The sequence below is a fragment of the Thermobia domestica genome, chromosome 7, assembly GCF_964235325.1.
Source record: "Thermobia domestica chromosome 7, izTheDome1.hap1.1, whole genome shotgun sequence".
Lineage (NCBI taxonomy): Eukaryota > Metazoa > Arthropoda > Insecta > Zygentoma > Lepismatidae > Thermobia > Thermobia domestica.
In genome coordinates, this window is record NC_137460.1 from 133,735,385 (window position 1) to 133,757,074 (window position 21,690).

At 35.8% G+C, this 21,690-nt stretch overlaps 1 protein-coding gene and 1 non-coding gene across 2 annotated transcripts in view; both read left to right on the top strand.

Moving 5' to 3' along the window:
• The window catches only part of LOC145689343 (uncharacterized), a 380,527-nt gene that overhangs the window by 86,886 nt on the left and 271,951 nt on the right, over window positions 1–21,690 (top strand). The window lies entirely within an intron of this gene.
• TRNAR-CCU (transfer RNA arginine (anticodon CCU)) lies at window positions 12,154–12,225 on the top strand. The gene has a single exon. It is a non-coding gene; the product is annotated as a tRNA-Arg (tRNA).

The following is a 21,690-nucleotide window of genomic DNA, read 5'->3' on the forward strand; positions in this document are numbered from 1 at the left end:
AAAAGCTTAATTAAAAAACTATGGCCACCTTGAATCCAAGATGGCCGCTTAAAATCTATGTCATTCATAACAGTACGTATTTTTCTCTATTATGTATTTAGAAACAATAGGAAGAGTAAAGAAGAATTGAATTTTGATTCACTGCAACTATTATTTAATTCGGTAACAACACATACGTTTTGTTCTTAATGCACGTTCGTCACGGTTTTCTCGACATCATTTACTTGAATATAACGAATAGCGATGAACACACAACTCTGACTTCCTACTCATACTGCTAAACAAAAGTTGAATACCTTCGAGTATTTTTTCTAATTTTGTCATACATAGTTCATGCATAAAGGACTTGCTGGACCAGTAGGTTGGGGCTCTATTGCAACGTATTCGTGATGGTTACATTTGCATGGCATACGTTGGTTTGATCGCAATACTTCAAGCAATACCAAATATACAAAAAAAAAAAAAATTACAAGATTGGCGAGTAGTACTAAATCATGTGTAAGTCATTTTAGTACATCGAGCTGCGTCAAACTTTGTTGGTTTGGTCACAGTATTCCAAGAAATAACATTTATATACGAACCCATTTTTTACGCTGACAGCCATATTGGATTACAGATTATACTCTTTAATATTTTGTGGATACCTACTGTTAACCATAAACGCAAATACCACATTTCGCTTCTCCAACACTAGTGTGAGCTGGACATGCGTTCGATACATAGTGCGGCATTTTGAACTCAAGATGTCGCGTTTTTAAACATTTCGCATATTTTCGTCACCTACTGTACTAATCAACATTAATACCAAATTTAGCTTCCCTAGCTTCAGCAGTTTGGTATGCTTATCCTTTCGATATAGGTTTTAAGCAACCATCTTGGATTCAATGTGGCCATAGATTTTCAATTAAGCTTTTATTTACATTTTGACCCGCCGCAATTTTGGACAGGGTTGTCGTAGAAAGTCGAGATGTCCTCCATCTTCTTTCACTTAACAAGAGCTTTCAAACGATGTTCTGCCTCTCTTACCGTTTGAAACTTTTTAGTTGGACCCCACCTGGGACCCTGGGACAAGACGTTTTCACTTATATTGTTGTACTTTGAAAATAGTGCCACACTTCCTTTCCTGTTTTCACATTTGTCTTACTGTTTAAGATTTATAGGGGTGACCATGGACTTTTCAATTAAGTTTTTGTTTACACTTTGACCCTCCGCCATTTTGCACAGGGCTGTCGTGGAGAGTCGAGACTTGCTGCATTTTCTTTCATTTTACAACAGCTTTCAAACGATGTGCTACTTAACACCCCTTGCCATTTGAAAATTTTGAGTTGGACCCCGTCTGGGACCCTGGGGCAAACTTTTTTATCCGAAAAAAGTGTGTATTTGGAAATGATGGAATACGTATTGTCCGAGTTTTCCACATACCCAACCGTTTCCGAACAAGTGACTCGGTTCAAACTATTCTGCCAGGTAATTTTTTGTAGTTCTTACATTACAAAATATGTTGTAACTCACGATATTCCGCCCGGTGGCACGTATAACTTTGGGATTCATCTAGTTATAACATATCAAATGCAAACATAATTGTCTCGTTCGGATCTCAGCGGAGCCATTGCGTGACCCTTCCTTGTGAGATATCTTTCGTTTTTAAATTTTGCCACACATTCTACAAATAGTAATTTTACAACAATTGCTTTATTTTAGGAGTCCCCTGTGTTTGGAGGCTATCAACCGAGATGATTTCAAGGTACGCCGCACACAGGTACTACATAGACGGTACCAAATTTGACCGTAAGTAAGGATGAATCCCAGAAAAAGGAAGAAAGTGTTGTGACTCACCTAGCATTTCAAAGTGTCTTCCTGGGTGATGAACTATCATCAGCCTCCCATCATTAGCGCGCGGCTTGCTCAATTTGCAGATTCGACGAAAAACGTTTTATATAGAGAGAGTTTGGCATAGAGACATTTAGTGTAGGAAGCCCAAAATTCATAGCGTCAACATAACACCAATTTAAAAATCTAGACTGAAGATCTAATTAATTCTTATTTGACTGTGATTTTTTTTATTGGCGTAGCTCGCTTCGTGTGATGTGTATGGTACTCATTTAAGCTAATTTGCGTGCATATTATGCTGAGTTTTAATTTATGGCAGTTAAATCACACTTCAGATTCTAAAGTAATGTATAATATACCTACTTCGTATCGTTAAATATATTCTTAGATGAAGGTGACAGAGGACTTTTCAAGAAATAGTTTAACTTATTTTGTATGTGTTGAGGGGAGGGGAGACGTAAGTAAACGCATGATTCTGCTGCTTGGTTTTCGGTGATTGGCATAGTCATCTTCTGAGCTACAATACTAGGGTGTGGGGAAGAGTTTGTAAGGTGCAACTCTGTTCGAGCTTTTCTTACAAAGTAAGTGTTTTTTTTAAATGTTATATAACACTTGTTAAAATTGATACACTGATGAGGTGTATATACTTTTCAAACTATTATAATGTACGGTATGCAATTAGTAGACTTAAATTAATATAGACTTTTTGTTTATGTATTCACATTAAATATATTGTGTACTACAAATGTATACTTAATGTAAAATTAAGTAATTATTACTGTAATTATTCTCAATAAATCTACACGATTTTATTTTATGTATTCTCTTTTAAAGGTTCATTCCTTTATTTGGCTTTCGGTTTGTAATGTAATCATAAGTAATATAGGATGGTGGAATTTAGATCATTTTAAGGATAATTTCTCTATTATATACGATAACTCAAGGAAATAATCGATTGTATATCGCATTTACAATATTTACATGATATAAAATAAGTTATTTTCCCCATTTATCATGTATAAATCTTACCACCAGTGGGGTTCTGTAGTATAGACACTGGTTGGCGAAGTACTTCACTGGTTGCTTGAGCACTGACTTCAGGAGTGGTAGAATGAATGACTATTCGGAAACAGTGAGTAGCCTAGTGGTTAATGCATCGACACGGTAAGTTGAAATTACAGGTTCAAATCTTAGTCCATTCTTGCAGTTTCTTTCCTTTTGTAATTATGTACTTTAACTTAGTAGAGCTGATTTCTTTATACCCGAGTTATTTCATCATGACTTTTAACACAAGAACGACATGAACCACTTACATGTTGATACCTGGGATGTCTTTCTTGTGCTCTGTCATTTATTCTACGCACTACAATAGCTGTTTTAGTGTTGTGTAAAACGTACAACGAAGAGCACAATTAAGACACCTCGACTGTGAACATCTGAGTGGTCCACGTCGTCCTTGTGTTAAGAGTGATGGTGCAATAAAATGGTTTCATGATGATATGATCACCTTTTACAGTGATTCTTTATAAGAAAAACTCACTATATACACGTGTTTGTAAGTTTCGTATATTTTTAATACTTTTGTAAGAAACTGTACTATAGCATTTTTTTAGGAGTTCCATTAAGAATACTTTTCACAAAATGCATGTGATTTGTTCCGATTGTTATTGATCCTCCATATCATTTTTCAATGAATATTGGCATTGATATAATGTAGTGTGTCCGAGATAATTTATTTTTCTCCATTTATACTGCACAGTGCCCCCTGTGATGTCGCCTTGTGATATTACGGGATCCCGGATACATGACAAAATATTTAAAAATATTTTCTGTACATGATAGAAAATATTCAGAGAATATAAAGTAGACATATCAAAAACATTTTCAAATTACTTTTCTTGGTGTTTTGTAGCAGTAGCAAATGTTAAGAAAATATTAAACTTGTTTCAGACGAATTTGTGCTAACAAAGAAAATATTTACGATTTATTTTTCAAAAATTGATATGTTTTTGATTTGTTATTGTATGTAGTTTCAGAACGTATTTAAAATATTTTTTAACATATTCTGCTTTTCGCAGAGAAATATTTTAAATTCTTTCTGAATATTTTTCCTTCATTACCACCATAACATCTACAGTTTGAAATACATTTCTTTGTTCAACCTATAAGTTAGAACACTAGAATTTATTTCCACAAATTTATGTGATGATAGAAGTTTCCGTGTGTTCTAAACCGGTTCCATCATACACAGACTTCTACCACCCCATCAATTCGTAAAAATGAAATCCAGATATTTTAACTTACAAGAGTTGGAAAACTGTTCAGTATGCATTTCCTTCAGTATTGAAGAAAGAAATGTATTTCAAACTGTAGGTGTTATCGTGGTAATGACGAAAAAATATTCAGAAAGAATTTTAAAATATTCTATGTGAAAACCAGAATTCATTAGAAAGTATTTTAAGTACCTTCTGAAACTACATACAACAACAAATCAAAAACAGCATTTGCTATTTGAAAAATGAATCTTAAATATTTTTTCTATCTTAGCACAAATTCATATCTGAAACTAGTTTAATATTTTCTAAACATTTTCTACTGTTACAAAACACCAAGGAAACTAATTTGAAAATGTTTTTTATATGTCTACCTAATATTCTCTAAATATTTTCTGTCTTGTACAGAAAATATTCTCTAAATATTTTGTCATGTACAGAAAATGTTTTCTAAATATTTTGTCATGTACAGAAAATATTCTCTAAATATTTTCTGTCATGCACAGAAAATGTTCTCTAAATATTTTCTGTGATGTACAGAAAATATTCACTAAATATTTTTTGTCATGTATAGAAAATATTTTTTGGTATGAGTGGAAAATATTTTAAAATTATTATTTTACAGAACATTAATTTTTGTTAAAAATAGATTAGAAATCTTCACAAAACATTTCAACTAAGTACCCAATACATTGTAAAAATATTTAGAAAAAAATTCTTTATTCTAGACAAATGATTTTCAGTGTTATTGGCAAATGATTTTAAAATATTCCATGCGAAACATTTTAAAAACCATTCCGTTAACATTGTATAAAACGTTTCAAATACATTTTCAGTAATGTGTGGAAATGGTACAGAAAACATTCTTTGGAAAACTTTTCTAACGGCGTATAAAATATTTCTACAACGTTTTTAAGTATATTGCGAAAATATTTTCAGTATTATTTGGAAAATGTTTTCAACAACATATGGAATATATTTCCTTAAGGGAAGTAGGATACATTTTCTGAAGGAAAATGATGGTACGTTTTAGAAACGTTTTGAAAATATTTCATTGCTGTGTGGGAACATGCAGTAAGATATCAAAATTGTAATAGAATAATAATAACAAAGATCGTGCTGCCATCTTCTGACAATTTTTAAAACAACACAACTCACTTGTCAGAGGAATAAATATTTACTTTTATTTATGTTGCCGTTTCTAGGAATTACCAATTAGGAAGCTTTATATATCTATCTGCGCATATGAAAGCATGGAAAACCATGGGGTCCGTACGGACCCAGGTGTGCTAAATACGTTTGGTTCTTAAATATTCTTATAATTTCTAAATACAAAAGTGTACAACAAGTAAATTGTTATGAATGAATTGAAAACATCTTAAAAAGAGATGTCCTGAGTCGTAGATAAGAATATGAAACAAACAGAGAAAATATATGAATATAATGAAGCCTGGGGTCCGCACGGACCCCAGGTTGGCGTCATAAGGCTAATTTCGTATCTAAGTATATCCCTAACAGATTAACTGAGGAGCATTCTTCTGTATCAGTTGTGGAGCAGCTGAGATGAAAGTAACTTCTCTGTTTTTTTTTTTGTGTGTGTGTGTGATTAAAATGTAATTTATTGTGGAATAGCCAAATAGTATATTTATGTCTTGCTTAATTGTTTTTTATGTCTATTGCATTGATATTATTATCTTTCGTTATGAAAGTACTGTCATCGGCATGCATAACAGTGGTCTCTAATAAGTAGTCAGGTAAATCGTTAATATATAGCAGAAATAGAAAATGTCCAATGACACTTCCCTGTGGCACTCCTGTTAATATTTCAAAAATGTTTCTTTATATTGTATACACACACCTTGTTTTCTACTTTCTAGATAGGACCTGATCAATAAGAGCTCAGTTCCTCTGACCTCATAATACTGTAATTTCTGAATCAATATTTCATGTGAAAGAGTATCAAAAGCCTTACTTAAATCTAATAATGTTGCGTAAGCGAATGAACTGTTTTCAAAGCATCGATTATCTCAGATACAACTTTTTCAACAGCTTTGATTGTGGACATACCTGTCGGAAACCCATATTGTGTACAGTTAATGAGATTGTAATTTTCAAAGTACTGAGTTAGGTGTTCTTTCATGCAATGTTCAATAACACTAGTTAACAAAGGTTTCGTTACATAAAAGGAAATACCTGTTTTTAAAGGAACTTTTTGCGCTGAATTCGAATATGCACTCGGTTTTTCTCCATCACGTACGATTTTCCCGTAACAGAGGGGTTTTCGGAAAAATCCCTCAAAAATTTCCCTTTTCGTTTATTTTACACCCCAAGATCTTGTCCCCTTGCATATACTAATATAGAAATTATACCTAAGTATACTTTGATTCATATTTAACAAACCCTCCAAGTTTCGTAATAATCGCTTTATTCTTTCTAGAGAAATAAATATATTTGTATGTATACTGTGTGTACTGTTTATTGCACCTTATAGTAATGCTTTCAGATCTCTTAAGTTGAGGTAAAACGTTTTGCTTTATTACCAAAAACACATATATAAAATATAATACAATATAATTTACAAGTGTGACAATTTACAATAAACAATAATACAAATGTACCAAAAGATCATGAAAAGACAATCAAAACTATCATAATATATGAAACTTCCATTGGGTTACTAAAACGTACACTACTTCCTTCTTTTGTAAGAAATGTTGCATTCTCTAACAAGACCCCAACAATAGTCCCCCATCATTGAAGAATCCCATCGTCCCTGGTACCTTTTCTCCATTGCCATTATATCTTGGTGGAATCTTTCCCCCTGTTCGTCGCTGAGAGCACCTAGGTTAGCAGGAAAGAAGCTGAGGTGGGAGTGCAAAAAGTGGATTTTTAAAGACATCCTACAACCCAACTCTTTGTATTTCTGTATCATGTCCTGTAGGATTTCTGTGTAACTCTCAGCTTTGTTATTGCCCAGAAAGTTGCGCACAACACACTTAAATGCTGTCCAGGCAGCTAGCTCAGCACTGTTTAACTTGCTGTCAAAGCTATCATCAAGCATTAATTTCCTAATTTGGGGACCAATAAACACTCCCGCTGAAATCTTAGCATCACTCAGGTTAGGGAAATTATGTCGCAAATACTTGAAACCTTCACCAGATGTGTCCATGGCTTTGACAAAGTTTTTCATAAGTCCTAACTTGATATGAAGTGGCGGTAGTAGTATCTTATTAGGATCTATCAAAGGAGCGTATTTGACGTTGCATTCTCCAGGTACGTAATTCACTCTAGGTTCCCATTCCTTCACTTCATAATGTTTGTCATCAGCTCGGCTATCCCATAAACATAAAAAACATTGGTACTTCGTGTAACCGCACTACAGTCCTAATAAAATACCAACTACCTTGAGATCACAACATATTTGCCAACAATGGTCCTTGTAATTTATAAGATTTAGCAAAGTTGACATGGTGTCATAGGATTCCTTAATCTTCACTGAGTGCGCAAGTGGTATAGAAGGTTTTTTATTTCCATTATGTAAAAGGACAGCTTTAAGGCTGACCTTTGACGCGTCGATAAATAACCTCCATTCTTCTGGAACGTAAGGAATTCCTAGCTCCGCCATCAACCCATTTATATCCGTACATACGCACACATTATCTTGCATTGAGAAATAGCTTGAAAATTGAACATGCCTTTTCCTGTACACTGATATGTTCGTTTCTGCATCCAATAAGTTCCACTGCTGGAGCCTTGATCCCAGAAGTTCCGCCTCTTGTTTTGTCAGGTGCAAATCACGGACTAGGTCATTAAGTTCACATTGCCGGATGAAATGTGGCTCGCGAACACAGTCAGGGATGAACGTTGGATCCTTGGATGTACATGTTGATGTCGATGGTTCATCAAGGTCATGATCATCATCAGAGTCTTTTGGCCATATCTCTTCACAGTTGGTAGGGGGCTCGGGAAGTGGAAGTTCATCCCCATGCGGAATAGGTCTAATTGCGGATTTAACGTTGGGATAACTTATTGTGTATTTGCTTTTTTTTAGAATGTCCCTTAACTACTGTGAGACAAAAATAACAATCATCCAGATGGTTGGTGGGTTCTCTCCACACCATTGGTACAGCAAATTTCATGAACCTCCGTTTCTCTTTGGCCCATGCAAGCAAAGTGACGTAGCACGACGCACAAATTATGTTGGGTGCCCAAGTTTTGTCCTGATCTCCCACACGACATCCGAAATATGTATAATATGCTAGTTTCACCGATGGCGTAATGGATCTACACTGTCCTTTAACTACAAACTGGCCACACACATAACAAAAGCTATTTGGTGAGTTAACACACGAACGCCGTCCTCTTGACGCCATTGTACTGATCACAAACTAAACTTCTGGTCTTAGTTGGGTATAATGCCGTTAAAATCAAACATGAAAGCACTCTTAGCAGCAAAGACAACTTTGAAAGTGAAGTAGTGTTAAACCACACGTCAATATAAAAATGTACAAAACTCCCTCACCAGGTGTCAAGAACACAAGAAAGAAAGAAATGCGCGGGGGAGGGGGGAAACGATACCGTAGTGGAAAATTCAGACTGCATTAGTTCATTGTTGTCAACAATGAGTCTGTATTCCATTCTTTCTTTCTTTTGCATTCTCTTACATTTGATAACAAATATTGATAACCATTTCATGAACAAAACGAAAAAACTTGGAGAATTGTATATATATGTATTAAGATATACATAAACTGTACGTTTAAAAAACTATACGTTGGAAGTATATTCTATTTTTATACACGTTTCTAATTTACAGAGAGCAATACAAGTGTGTTGTTGACTATTGTAAATATTCATTTTTATGTCTGTGTTTGTAGTAATAAAGCAAATCGTTTTTACCCCAACTCAGGAGATCTGAAAGCATTACTATCAGGTGCAATAAACAGTGCACACAGTATACATACAAATATATTTATTTCTCTAGAAAGAACAAAGCGATTTTTACGAAACTTTTAGGGTTTATTAAATATAAATCAAGGTATACTTAGGTATAATTTCTATTTTAGTATATGTAAGGGGACAAGAGCTAGGGGAATAAAATATCTGAAAAAGGGAAATTTTTGAGGGAATTTCCCGAAAATTCCTCTGTTACGGGAAACTGTACGTGATGGAGAGAAACCGAGTGCATATTCGAATTCAGCGCAAAAAGTTCCTTTAAGATCAGGTGGTTTTTCTCATGTAACAAACAAAAAGTTTAAATTTGTTAACTAGTGTAATTTTTGACAATTGGTACGAGAGATATTGGTCTATAGTTGCTGGGACAGTTTTTGTTCCCTTGTTTGTGTATGAGAATAGTAACCACAATCTTAAAATAATCTGGGAACACTCCTTCTACTAGTATCCGATTTATTAAGTGTGTAAAGGGTTCCACTATTACGTCTATAATGTTTTTAAATATACTATTTGTAAACCCACGTTACCAGATGTTTTAAACTTAGGAACCACTGACAAAATTGCTTCAGGTATTACGTTTGTCCATTTAAATATCTAGTCACTACTTTGATTTCTACATGAACTTAGTATATTTTTAAAGTCTATAACGCCGTTTTCTGTGGACTTAGAGATATTGCTTGAATTGCCATTTACGTACTTAGCACTACTACTTAGCATATTTTTGCCGCACTTATTTCCTTTCTGTTAGTCTTTTTGCTCTGAAGTATTTTTCTTTTCCCACAAGACAGCCCGATTGAGCCAAGCAATGCCAACCTTACGAAGCCCTGCTAGTTGCGGAGTGTACCAGTTACTAACATTTTGCTGTAATTTGTTTGCAGATGAGTTATAGCATTTAAATTTTCTTGGACAACATTCATTTAGCGATCGTGTTAAATTATACATAAAAATTCACACGCGTTTTACTACATTTTTACATCTGAAGAATATTTGCTGCCAGTCAATTTATTTTAATTTGTCTTAAACTACAGATATTATCTAAGCTAAGTACTCGAAAACTCTTTGTCACCACCCTAGTATTATTGTGTTTGCCAAAGGATATAACATCCATAGGCCATCATGATCTAATAATAAACACTGTACTACACCACACGATATATCGTTTCTAAATACATTTGTAATAATATTATCTAAACAAGCTCTCTTTCTTGTTGGCAGATCATTTAAAAAAATAAAAGTTATATGATCTAAGTATAGCAGGAAAATAACTCTTGGTTGGAGTATCAATTAAAATATTGGTATTTACATCCCCCAGATATAATACTTTATATTTATCATGCTTACTTAAGTACTTAGTAAGGTCTTCCCAGAGTGCAAAAAAGACATTGACGTCGGAATCTGGTTTTCGATAAATTGATACCATAATTGTTTTTGCGATAGGAAATAAAATTACAACTACTTCAAATTCCCCCTCATAGTAGAAATTATCTACGTTAATAACAATATTGTCAATGCTGAAGCCATACTCCTCCATGGGTAATTCTACTTCTATAAGAGCTTGCTGCCATGATATAATTTGTAGGTACGTATAGAAGTATTTCTTCATTTCAATGCCAGTGTTAATTAACGCAAACACTATTGCACGGAAATGAGTCAATAAAAATTTTAATTTCTATTAATTTGTCTCTTATTTATTGTATGTCAATGTGGATCAGCAAGATATTTTCAAAATCACAATTTATAACACCTTTTATGTTTGAAAACAGACCAGAATTACTTTGTGCTAGAATTATATCATTTGTTTCTAACGTTAAGTCAAGTTAGATTGTTTAATTCGACCAACCTCATTATTATCTATTAGTTCCATTGTCTTTTGCTGTACCATTATATCACTGCGTAAACAAATTTCTACCGTTTTTCGTGCACACTTGTATAGCATTATATTGATTTTTACCTAGTTCCGTGCTAGGTTCGTTAAGCATAAAAAATCTTCACTAAAGTGTCTTACACCGGGTCGATTTCCGAATGCTCTGTGTTGCTTGAGTGCCCTCATTTTCGCTTTTGTTTACATCACTTTCATTTGTTCTGGTGATTGGAATTTTCGTAGATGTTTCTGTTACACAAAATTTCCCGCCGGAACGAATGCAATTTTGCTGATCAGTGAACTTTACTGTATAATTGTAGCTACTTTTCTAAGTTTCCTATTTGTTGACAAAATTTTATCGTTAACACATGAATCGTCAGAAAGGTCGTGGCTCTATGGTACTGACATTATTATTACATTTGTATCTTTCCAGTATTGAGAATGTTTAAGTTCCCTGAGTACATTGGTTGCCTCCTTGTCAGCAATATCATTTAGTCCCGACCAAATTACCAGATAATCTTCGGGACCCAGTTTCTTTATTTCTGCCATGTTTGTCTCCAAAATTTCCGGATTTTTTCCTCCTGGTTTCACACAACCCCACACTTGATATTTCTAACTAAGCAAGTTATCTAACAATACAGCACATTCCCTACTGTGACTGCCCGCAGGAATATAACTCTTTTTTCTCGTTGCCACGCATTGACTGTTAATTTCCGCCCTTTTTTTGACCATATTATACTCAATGTTTCGCTCTGGTGTTGATTCCGACACGCGTACATTCCTTTGTTGATAAAATAAAGTAGATTTTGAAGTTGCCTCATACTTCATTCTAGTTTTGTTCTTTTCTACTGACTGTTTTACACTAATTACACCGTGCTACAGGTTTTTAGGTTTTTTCACCTGAAATTGTTCATACGCTGTTGACACTCCATCTGAGTACCACACTAGATGGTTTTGAAAATGTTTTGTCTTTCTATTTATTCTACAAGGTAACAGGGGCGGATCCAGGACCGACTTCTGGGTGGGCAGTGGCTGTCATAATGCTAATTTTAAGGGCTCTAAACTGTGGGATGGATTATATATATATAACAAGAAAGTTTCGTCTTCTGGGGGGTACTATCGCCCCCCCTGGAAGGTAATGGCCCTTGCGATTTGTGTTATGAACAGGAAAACTATTATTATTCCTTACAGTTGATTTCACTTGATTTGTATTTACACTTGTTTTGAGCATCGGGAGGCGCGGTGGCTCAGTGGTAGAGCGTTTACCTCCTGTGCTTGGGGTCCCTGGTTCGATCCCAGCTTGCGCCGTGTGGATTTTGTGGTAGACAAACACCATGCTCGTGGGTTTTCTCGGGGTTCTCCCGTTTCCTCCTACTTTCTTCATTTCACTCATTTCTTAGTATTACCATCTGTCTCCTTTAGCCTAACCGGCATAAGTCTGGGTCGTTAAACTTAAAGATTTCATTTCTTTTCATTTTGTTTTGAGCATCGTTTTCACATTCTGTGCAGCAGTGATAGTAGTGTGGTTACTTTCACGTCACTCTACCTGGGCTCAGTGTGATGTAACATGTTGATTTGATATTGAACTGTACCACTGTCATACATGTTACTATTTCTTATACTGCTTGTAGACGATCCAAGAAAGCTTGAACAAGACTCTTGTTCAACACCATTCAATAGGGGAAGCTGCTGTACCTAGGGACATTTTTTTTATTTTGTATTTTTTCCGTATCAACTCATTTTTTTACAACATGCAATATATTCCCTTAATAGGTAAATGTTTTGTAAAGTATGTCAGACAACCAAAGGAAATCTTTCTTTAATAGCAGAAACAGAATTTCAATTTAAGTATAAGCCCCAGATAGCACGAATACTTGCGGCAAATTTTTGCTTCGTTTAGTGGAGCAAACAGTCTGAAAGTTTGCGAAGGCAAAATTTCTTAATATTTATTAAAAGCTTTCAATATGATCTGCAAATTTTCGCTGATTTGTAAAAATAAATTCACTACTGCAATTAACTTGCATCTTTTTTGAAAATATAGCGTTGAAAGTTTGCCGTCGCGAACAGTTTGCAACTCTGTAAAAAAAAAAAACTTGTTTCGAAAAACTTGCTGAAAGCAAATATGTGATGATATTACCGAGTGCACGCGCATCGTACCCAAAATTCACTGCGCTACATCAACTGTGACAAAACAAGCGGGAAGTGAGAATCGAGAAAAACCAATGCACCAAAGGACTCCAGAATAAACTCACTGGTCTCTTATCAGATGTTTTTATTGACCCAGGCAGCCTGACGTTATTTTGTGGATGTGTGTGAGAGATATGATCGTTTCGTTGAATAAGTAGATAAATTGCGATATCCTTAGTCTGTGTGTTTATCGTTCGTAAGTTTCTTATCTTTGGCAAGTAGCTAAAGATGTTTAATGCTTGCCAGTAACAAAAAAAGGATCCACATTATAAAAATTTTGATGTTTCATAAAGTTAGGTTTCACTTTATAAGTTTGCAGCAAACATTACCTGATACATTTGCAACAAACATGATCTTGCGATCGTGAAAACACTTTCTGCAATGTTGTTGCAAACTTTTTAATATTTTCACCAAATTTATCAGCTCATTTTCGGAAATTTTGTCAAAGAAAATTTGCACAAAATATTTGCAGCAAAGTCCTGGCAAACTTTCTTGCTGTGCAGTCGCAAACATTTCGTTTGTATTGGCAGATGTTTTCATTTTCTGAGGCAACTTTGCTGCAAACTCAGCCAGCGTCAACTTCGTTATTTGCATTGAACTTTCGGCAAATTTTCTCATTTGAAAAGGCAAGTTTTTTGCAAACTTTAAGTTTGCCTTTGCAAATTTTTAAACATGTTTAAAAATTTTTCTGTGCTATCTGGGGCATGTCAGTTGTCCCTAGGTATTATGTCAGGAAAGTAAATATACACCTATTTTTTGAGGCTGGCATTCCTGTGCTCCATCCTTCTTCTTCTTCTTTTGCATTTGTTTCTACTTACCTGAGATGAGTATATCTAACAAGGACAAGGCAGACTTTGTTCAATGAACTTACGGGCCATCTTTCGCGAGATTGTACTGCGCATTTAAACGGGGGGAGCGCAATAGCCAGAAATAGCCTAGAAAAAGCGTCTTAAAGTTTCGACTCGCCGTATATACGGTACGACGCCTAAAATTATCAAGTAGCGGCGTGGCACAGTGTGGAGCATTCACGACTCGTTTAAAGGGTCTAGCGTTCGATTCCCGCTCGAGTCAACTTGATTTGGCTTTTAACCAATAAAGTAGTCATTTATAACTACAAGTAAAATATTAATTCACTATATGTTGATATAATCTAAATGATAGGAATTTTCAAATCAGTTCTAAAACTTTTCAATGTTTTATGTGAACTAGATACAAAATATAATATATTTCATAAATATATTGATATCACTAGCTGTATTACGGTTACCACAATCGTGTCCAAAGTTTCGTGTCTATATCTATGGACAGTATGCGAATTGCAAGGGGGATGAGGGGGAAATCCGCTAGGGAATACTGGATGAATGCTATAGCCAAAGGAGATTCCGAATTATCCCCCTCGCAAATCGCACTCTGTCCACAGATATAGATACGAATCGTCAAGAACATTTTTCATTTAACGACTTTACGAAATAGGTTATATTTGTATCTTGTTCACATGAAACATTGAAAAGTTTTACAACTGATTTAAAAATTCCTATTGTTTCATGCATTATAAACATATGGTGAATTAATATTTTACTTGTAGTTATAAATGACTACTTTATTGGTAAAAGCAAGTTGACTCGAGCGGGAATCGAACTCGCGATCCTTTACGCGTGAATCGTGAATGCTCCACATTCTGCCATACCGTCACTTGGGAACTTTAGGCGTCGTATCATATATACTGCGAGTCGAAACGTTTAGACGCATTTTCTAGGCTATTTCTGGTTATTGCGCTCTCCCAGTTTGTAATATTAACACTTTAAATATGCACAACTACCTCGCGAAAGTTCATTTAACAAAGTCTGCTTTTCCCTTGTAAGATATAGTCATCTCAGGTAAGTAAATAGAAACAAATGCCAAAAAAGAAAAAAAAGAAAATAGAGACCCTAAAAGTAAAATGTAGACATATTCACCACTGTTCAGAGGATGCTATATACAATGCACTAAGCAGAGTGTGTCGGTGGGTCGTAGTGAGTCTGTAGGTTATGGTGGATCGCTGGTTTATGGTGGGTCGCGAGAGGTGGTGAATGGCAGTGGGTCACATCCTGTTGATCCATGACCCACTAACCGAGTTACACATCTTGACCCACATGTCTCACTTGACACAAGACCCACTTCAATTCTGGTGACAGGTTTCCAATTCAGCATGGGGAGACAATATAGGCTTTCTTAAATCCGAGATGAGACGAGACAAAGCGTCTGTCTCGTTTTCCGAGACGAGACGTGACATGTCCTTGTCTGGACTCGTCGCGTTTTAAATGTCTCGAAATCATTCCATAGCCCTCTCTTGTCCGATTATCAATTCTAACTTGTAAACTTCGTTACATTGCGAAGTCGCATGGCTTCCAATTTTACTTCTATTATTATGAGATTTACGAAAGAAATTAGACGAAAGGAGACGAGATAGCAATTTTTCTCGTTTCGGAAACACGGGATGACACTGAGATAGCCACGAGACGAGACACAGGCTCCGTTTCACTTCGCTAAAATGAGACAATGTAACATGAGGAGAAGAAACAGGCAGTCATGTTGTGTCTAGTGCTTCATAATAATTTCTTTCCTAAAGTTCTGTTTTCATTTCATTATCAAATTATTTCTCGACGTCCGTCACCGGATCATGTTTCATTGGCCGTCACGGTTCCGGAACCTTAGGTGATAATGCTTGCAATTATCACTTTGATGTTTTATAGTTGTTTGTAATCCGCATTCTCATTATGTAAGCGTCTATTTGTCATCTCGTTGATTTGAATGGAAGCACCTCCCTCTCAGTTCCGGGAACACCTCTCTCTCTCTCTCTCTCTCTCTGTCTCTCTTTCCCTTTCTGAGGTGAAGATAGACAAAAGGGCAAAATTGCATAGAAATTTTACGGCTTTCTGGCAAGATGGCCTCTGCAATAGGCACATTTCTGAAGAAATTTGCCTATCGTAGAGACTCTCATGTGCGAAATTCTGGAAAATTGGCAGTTTTTGAGATAACCACCCTCTGATACATACCCCTGATTAAATATACCTGCTTCCTCGTTTTCGTTGTTTTACTTCTCTAATAAATTTCACCGAAATTTTAACTCTTTTTTACTTAACGTATTAAACCGATAATACGTTCTCTTTCATCACCTCGCATGTGCTCTATGCATTATTTTTAAAAACCTAAAAAAATATATATACTCCTTGGAGCAATTCGAATCGCCGTCGTTTGGAATTGTAATCTAGCGCCTTAACCACTACACGAAGATTGTTGCTTGATAAACGTTTAGTTACGGAATATATGTTCGCATTATATTTTATGTTCCCACTTCGACAATTTCTACTTTCTTTATCTCCGCTTTCTTTGTGTTCATTTAATTGTCATATTCTAGATGGTTAGAAGGCAGAAATGTAGTGACTAAGACGCTACATTTAAAATACAAAGGACGTAAGTTCGAATCCATTACAAGTAGAATGATTTTTTAATAATGCATACAGCACGTGAGAGGTGGTAAAAGAGAGCGTATTACCCGTTTGAGATGTTAAGTGAAAACTTGGTAAAAATTCCACTGGCATTTATTAGAGAAGTGATACAATGAAAATGAGGAAGCAAGTATATCTAATCAGGGGTATGAATCAGAGGGCGGTGATCGATAAAACGAAAATTTTCCGAATTTCACACATGTGAGTCTCTACAATAGGCAAACTTATTCAGAAATAAGCCTATTACAGAGACCATCATATTCCACCGATTGCGCTAAGCCAAAGTTAGTTTAACAATCACAAATAGTGTAGTATTTATTTCTTAGAACGATAAATTAAAAACTGCAGATGAACGAAGTGTTTCGAATGTCCTAGTAATTTCCTTGCCCTTTCCCAATTGACATGCGTAAATCGTCTCTATCATGATACAAGTGTTTGCGTCAACTTTCTTAAGGATTGTTCATTTAGTATGAGAAGTCACTCTTCGATTCTTCACGATTGCTTTGAAAATAAAATAACTTGAAAAGGATTTGAAGCTATAATGATTAGCTGTATTACTCACAATTCCAGCACATCACCCCTACATTATGTTCTCATGCAACATCATAAGCTAAATATTGCTAAGTTCAGCCCTGATGTTTGGAAAGAACCGGTAATTTTCCGGCAATGATATTTCCAGCAAAGTACATGCCGAAGTTAATTATTCGATGATCTGGGGACAATTTAGTGCCCATTAATAAACTAAATAACATACAATGGAGTAAAATTACAGAAATGATATCGTATTATACAGTAATTTCGCCGTGCAAATTCAAAAGTATAGTAATAATAATAATAATAATAATAATAATTTTTCATCGGTCCTGCGCGGAAAGTGAGAATTAAATTAATCACATGTGTAGTCAAGGTAAGGAGAAAAGCCTAAACTGAATAAGACATTGAAGCGGATCACAAGCTGGGAATAAGAATAGTGCATGATGTAAATAAAGGACGACACCGACAGAGAAATCCAGAGACAGCAGGTAAACGGAGAGAAAAGAGTAGAAATTGTTGAAGTGGAAACATAAAATACAAATTCGAATAGGGATGAGCACGAGTCGAGCCAAAATTCGACTCGACTCGAGTTCAATTCCAGTCGAATCAAAGGTAATTTTCTTGAGTTGAGTTCCGAGCCAAGTTGCTGTTTTCGAGGTCGAGTTTCTGGTTGAGTCATGTTTGATAATGGCTCGCTCGCTCGTACAGCTTGTTTTAACTCGTTTTGAAATAATGGCCTGATTAGACTCGAAAGCGAAAGCCATGAGAAATGTAAGCAATAATGTGGAGTACTTTTAGTGTTGCTCACGACAGGGATGCATCTTTTCTCGTAATTTGAGTGCATCTCGTGGGGTAAGTTTAGTGTATCTCGTCTCGTCTAGATAAATAGAGAACAAGAGTTTTTTTTATTATTATTACGAGACAGCCTCAAATGTCGTAATCACCAATATAAGTATATACTGTAGTCCTTAAAATCAAGGCTGAGACATGCACGGTCGAATTCTTGAGCCCAAGCAGAAGAGCAACCCGGCTATGGATATCAACCGGCTCGGCTCGTATCAATTGAGCCGATGACCTGAGCCGGCTCAGTTGGAACGAGCCATGGACTCGGCTCAATTTAGCCGATGCCTCGAGCCTTCTCGGTTGCGATGGGTCACCTACTCGGGTCATGTGAACCGGTTCGAGCCAGCTAAGTTGAAACTAGTCTATCGCACGATTCTACTCAGCTCAACTAAGCAGATGGCTCAAATCGGATTGGTTGGGTGAGCTGTTGGCTCGGCTCACTTCTCGGTTCGGTTCGGTTATAAGCCGAGCCGCTCGAGCCTAAACCCGGTCCCAGCTGTTTTGAACATGTTTGGCTGAAGCCTATAACTTTTAACAATTTTTGGCTCGAGCCCGAATACTTGTCCCTTCGGAACTCAAACCCAGAACGTGACCGATGTCCTTGCCTTCCCAAGACTTCTGGACGACCGAGATCGACAGTCAGCGTATCTTTTAAAGATTATACACGGTATTGATATAATAATAATAATAATAATAATAATAATAATAGCATTAAAAGATTTAAACTTGCCTTAAAATTTGGCAAAACTTACTTAAAAGTAGAGATTTCGGGGAAAGGGTTCCGTACCTTCGAGACACACTTCTGCAACTACCTACATTTTAAGCAAGTGCTTTCCACTAAAGTTTCATGTAGAAAGTATTCTACTGTGTGTTTTAAGGAAAATAACTGTAATAAAAATAACTGAATATCACTCAACAGTAAAGCATATGATAAACTAATTTTTAGGAAATGCAGAGGTAAATATAAAAGCTTTGCTACAAAAATACTTACACAGACCATAATCCAATGAGCTCTGAAATACAATATAACGAAATAGCCTATGAGATTCAGTCTACAGAACAATTGTTACTTAAAGAACGGACATACACTATTTCGAAAATGGAGACAAGACGGGAAATGTTTACGATACTTTTCGTCTCGTCTCGATTCTCATCTCCACAGCGAGACGAAAACGTTGAGTTAGCCTTGTCCCGTCTCGAATGTAAAATGTTAATTCTCATGTTATTTGGTTTGTTTTAGAAACGATATGAGAAATTTCTCTTCTCGTGGGCAACATTAAACCAAACCGAAATATTCTTTCCAAATGTCACGTTTCTGCTTGTAATGGTATGACCTGAGCAATAATTAGCTCCTAGCTTTTAAATCTTCTACGAGATAATAATAATTATTATTAGTTTATTATTATTACTATTATTATTCCTGAAGATTTGATAGTTCAATATTGAAACATCCGAGTATTCAAATATCTGAATATAATAAAACGTATGCCATCGCCGATCAATCGCCATCAAAAATGATAAAGTAAAAATAATTGCGACGTGGATTCTCACGAGAACATTGACCACTGAATCACGATCGCTACGCGGTAAACGATTCGTCTTTAGTCTGGTTACGTTTCTTGTCTCCGTTTGCAAACTTGTATGTTATATTTCTTCGATTCAAAATGTCTTTCATATTTCTTTTAAAATGTCGGCAAAGTTTTTATTAATTACTTAAGTTGTTCTTAAACCGTTGGTTCACAAGTTTGTTTTTTCTCCACACGAAACTACAGATATGACAGATTGAATTCTCATACTCTCCATTTCTTTCAAATCAGCCGCCATTACCTGCTCAAAGACTTATTCCCGCCATGATTCATATTAACAAAAATAAATTCACTTTTCGGAAGCGGAATTTTCACTTTCCGGATTTCGGAAAATTATGGAATTCAGTTAAACTCCGGAATTCAGAAGAATTACGGAACTCGGAAAGAGTCCGGAATTTAGAAAATTCCGGAATTGAAAAAACTCCGGATTTCGAAAAAATCCGGATTTTTTCGAATTCCGGAATGCTAACGAAATCAGGAATTTCTAGATTTCGGATTTTTACGAATTCCGGAATTATTCAAAAATTGGAATTTTCCGAATTCCGGAATTTGTCCGGTTTTACATTCGGGAGTCCGGAAAGTAAAAATTCCGTAATTAGCCATCCCTAGTTTATACACAACCATTTAGAACACTAAGCTAGTAGCTGTCTACAAACAAACAAGTAATGCAAAGCATTTTGTATCCTCCAATACGTCATGTCAAATCCGACAGCGGTTCTAGTATCTAACCAGAAGTTGCATGTATCTAGCTACTGGAAGCTGAGGTATGAAGAATTGTATTGTGTCATCTTTTTGTGTCTTATACAACCCTGCAAACCACTGAATATCTAAACGGCTTCCGTTAAATCCAAGTTATAGTACTCAGAATTTCATCCATTTGTGTCTATATGATCGTGTTACTAAAGCTTATTATATGATAGCGGTAGTAAGTCTTTCTCTGCTCTCCGGTAAAGTTGTGATACGATCTAATACATGATACAGAACGAGTTATCAATTTAACCAAGTTGTTGTATTACTACACATCTGCTTCCGCCCCTGTTAGCTCTGGTCGATTTCGTTGATCGCGACATGTTTGCTTTTTTATACCCCTTTCTTCGTTTATTGAACTAAACAGTAACTATTCTGAATTATACTTCTGCGCATGTCTCGTAGATAAATATTTCTGATGCCAATAGTTTCCGTTTTGTTCAAGGAATGTTCTTTTTCTTATTCCCAGCATAACCATTTTATTACATTGAAGAGCATGTTGGTCTAAATACCTCATGTATTACATATAATGTAGGTTTAACTCTTCCAGCAAAGAAGGAACATATGATCATTGTATATAACCCACGGAAGTGATAGCTGATAATACAGTGGTCGTAATCCCTAACGACACAGGGAGTGAGCGGTGCCCTCCCCGCTGGTCTAGTGGCTAGCACGTGCGCCTTTGGTGTATGGTGTCCCGGGTTCGATTCCCGGCGTGAGAGCATTTATGATTTTTAACTGTCCTCGATATTTCTGTATTCGTATCCCAGTCGTTATAAGTTATTAGAAAAAGCAAGTTAAACGAGTGGAGCAAGTAAAATTAATAATAAGCAAGTTACTGAAACACATTCGGTGAGTCAGTACAAAAAAAAGTAGACGAAGCACTGGCTTTCCGCGCCGTCCATGCAATTCGAATCTATCTCGGCTTGAATTTTTATCCATTTGAGAGAAAGTGTTGCTTCTTTTCGCTACAGGTAATCACTCTTTTCGTATCCTTTTCGCCGTCCTTCGCAGTTAAATTAACTGACTATTCTTATTCTTTCTACGAATGATGGATCTTCTCTTTGGTTTCATGTCAAACACACACACGTAATGAAAAGACGCTGTTGATAATAATAATAATAATAATAATAATAATAATAATAATAATAATATGAAATATTACTAGCTAACTCGTGTGTGAATTTCGGCAATTTAATTTCTTATTATTATGTGGATATAAATAAGGCTCACTGGCGCCCCCCCTACTTTTTTCGATGAGCCTTATGGGTCCACGGTATCCAACGTTGATCTCATCCCACTATCATCTCCTATTCTCTCGATATTTTATCGACATTTTGCCTAAAGAGGCTCTGCCGTGGCCCCATGACAATGACTCTTCGCTCATT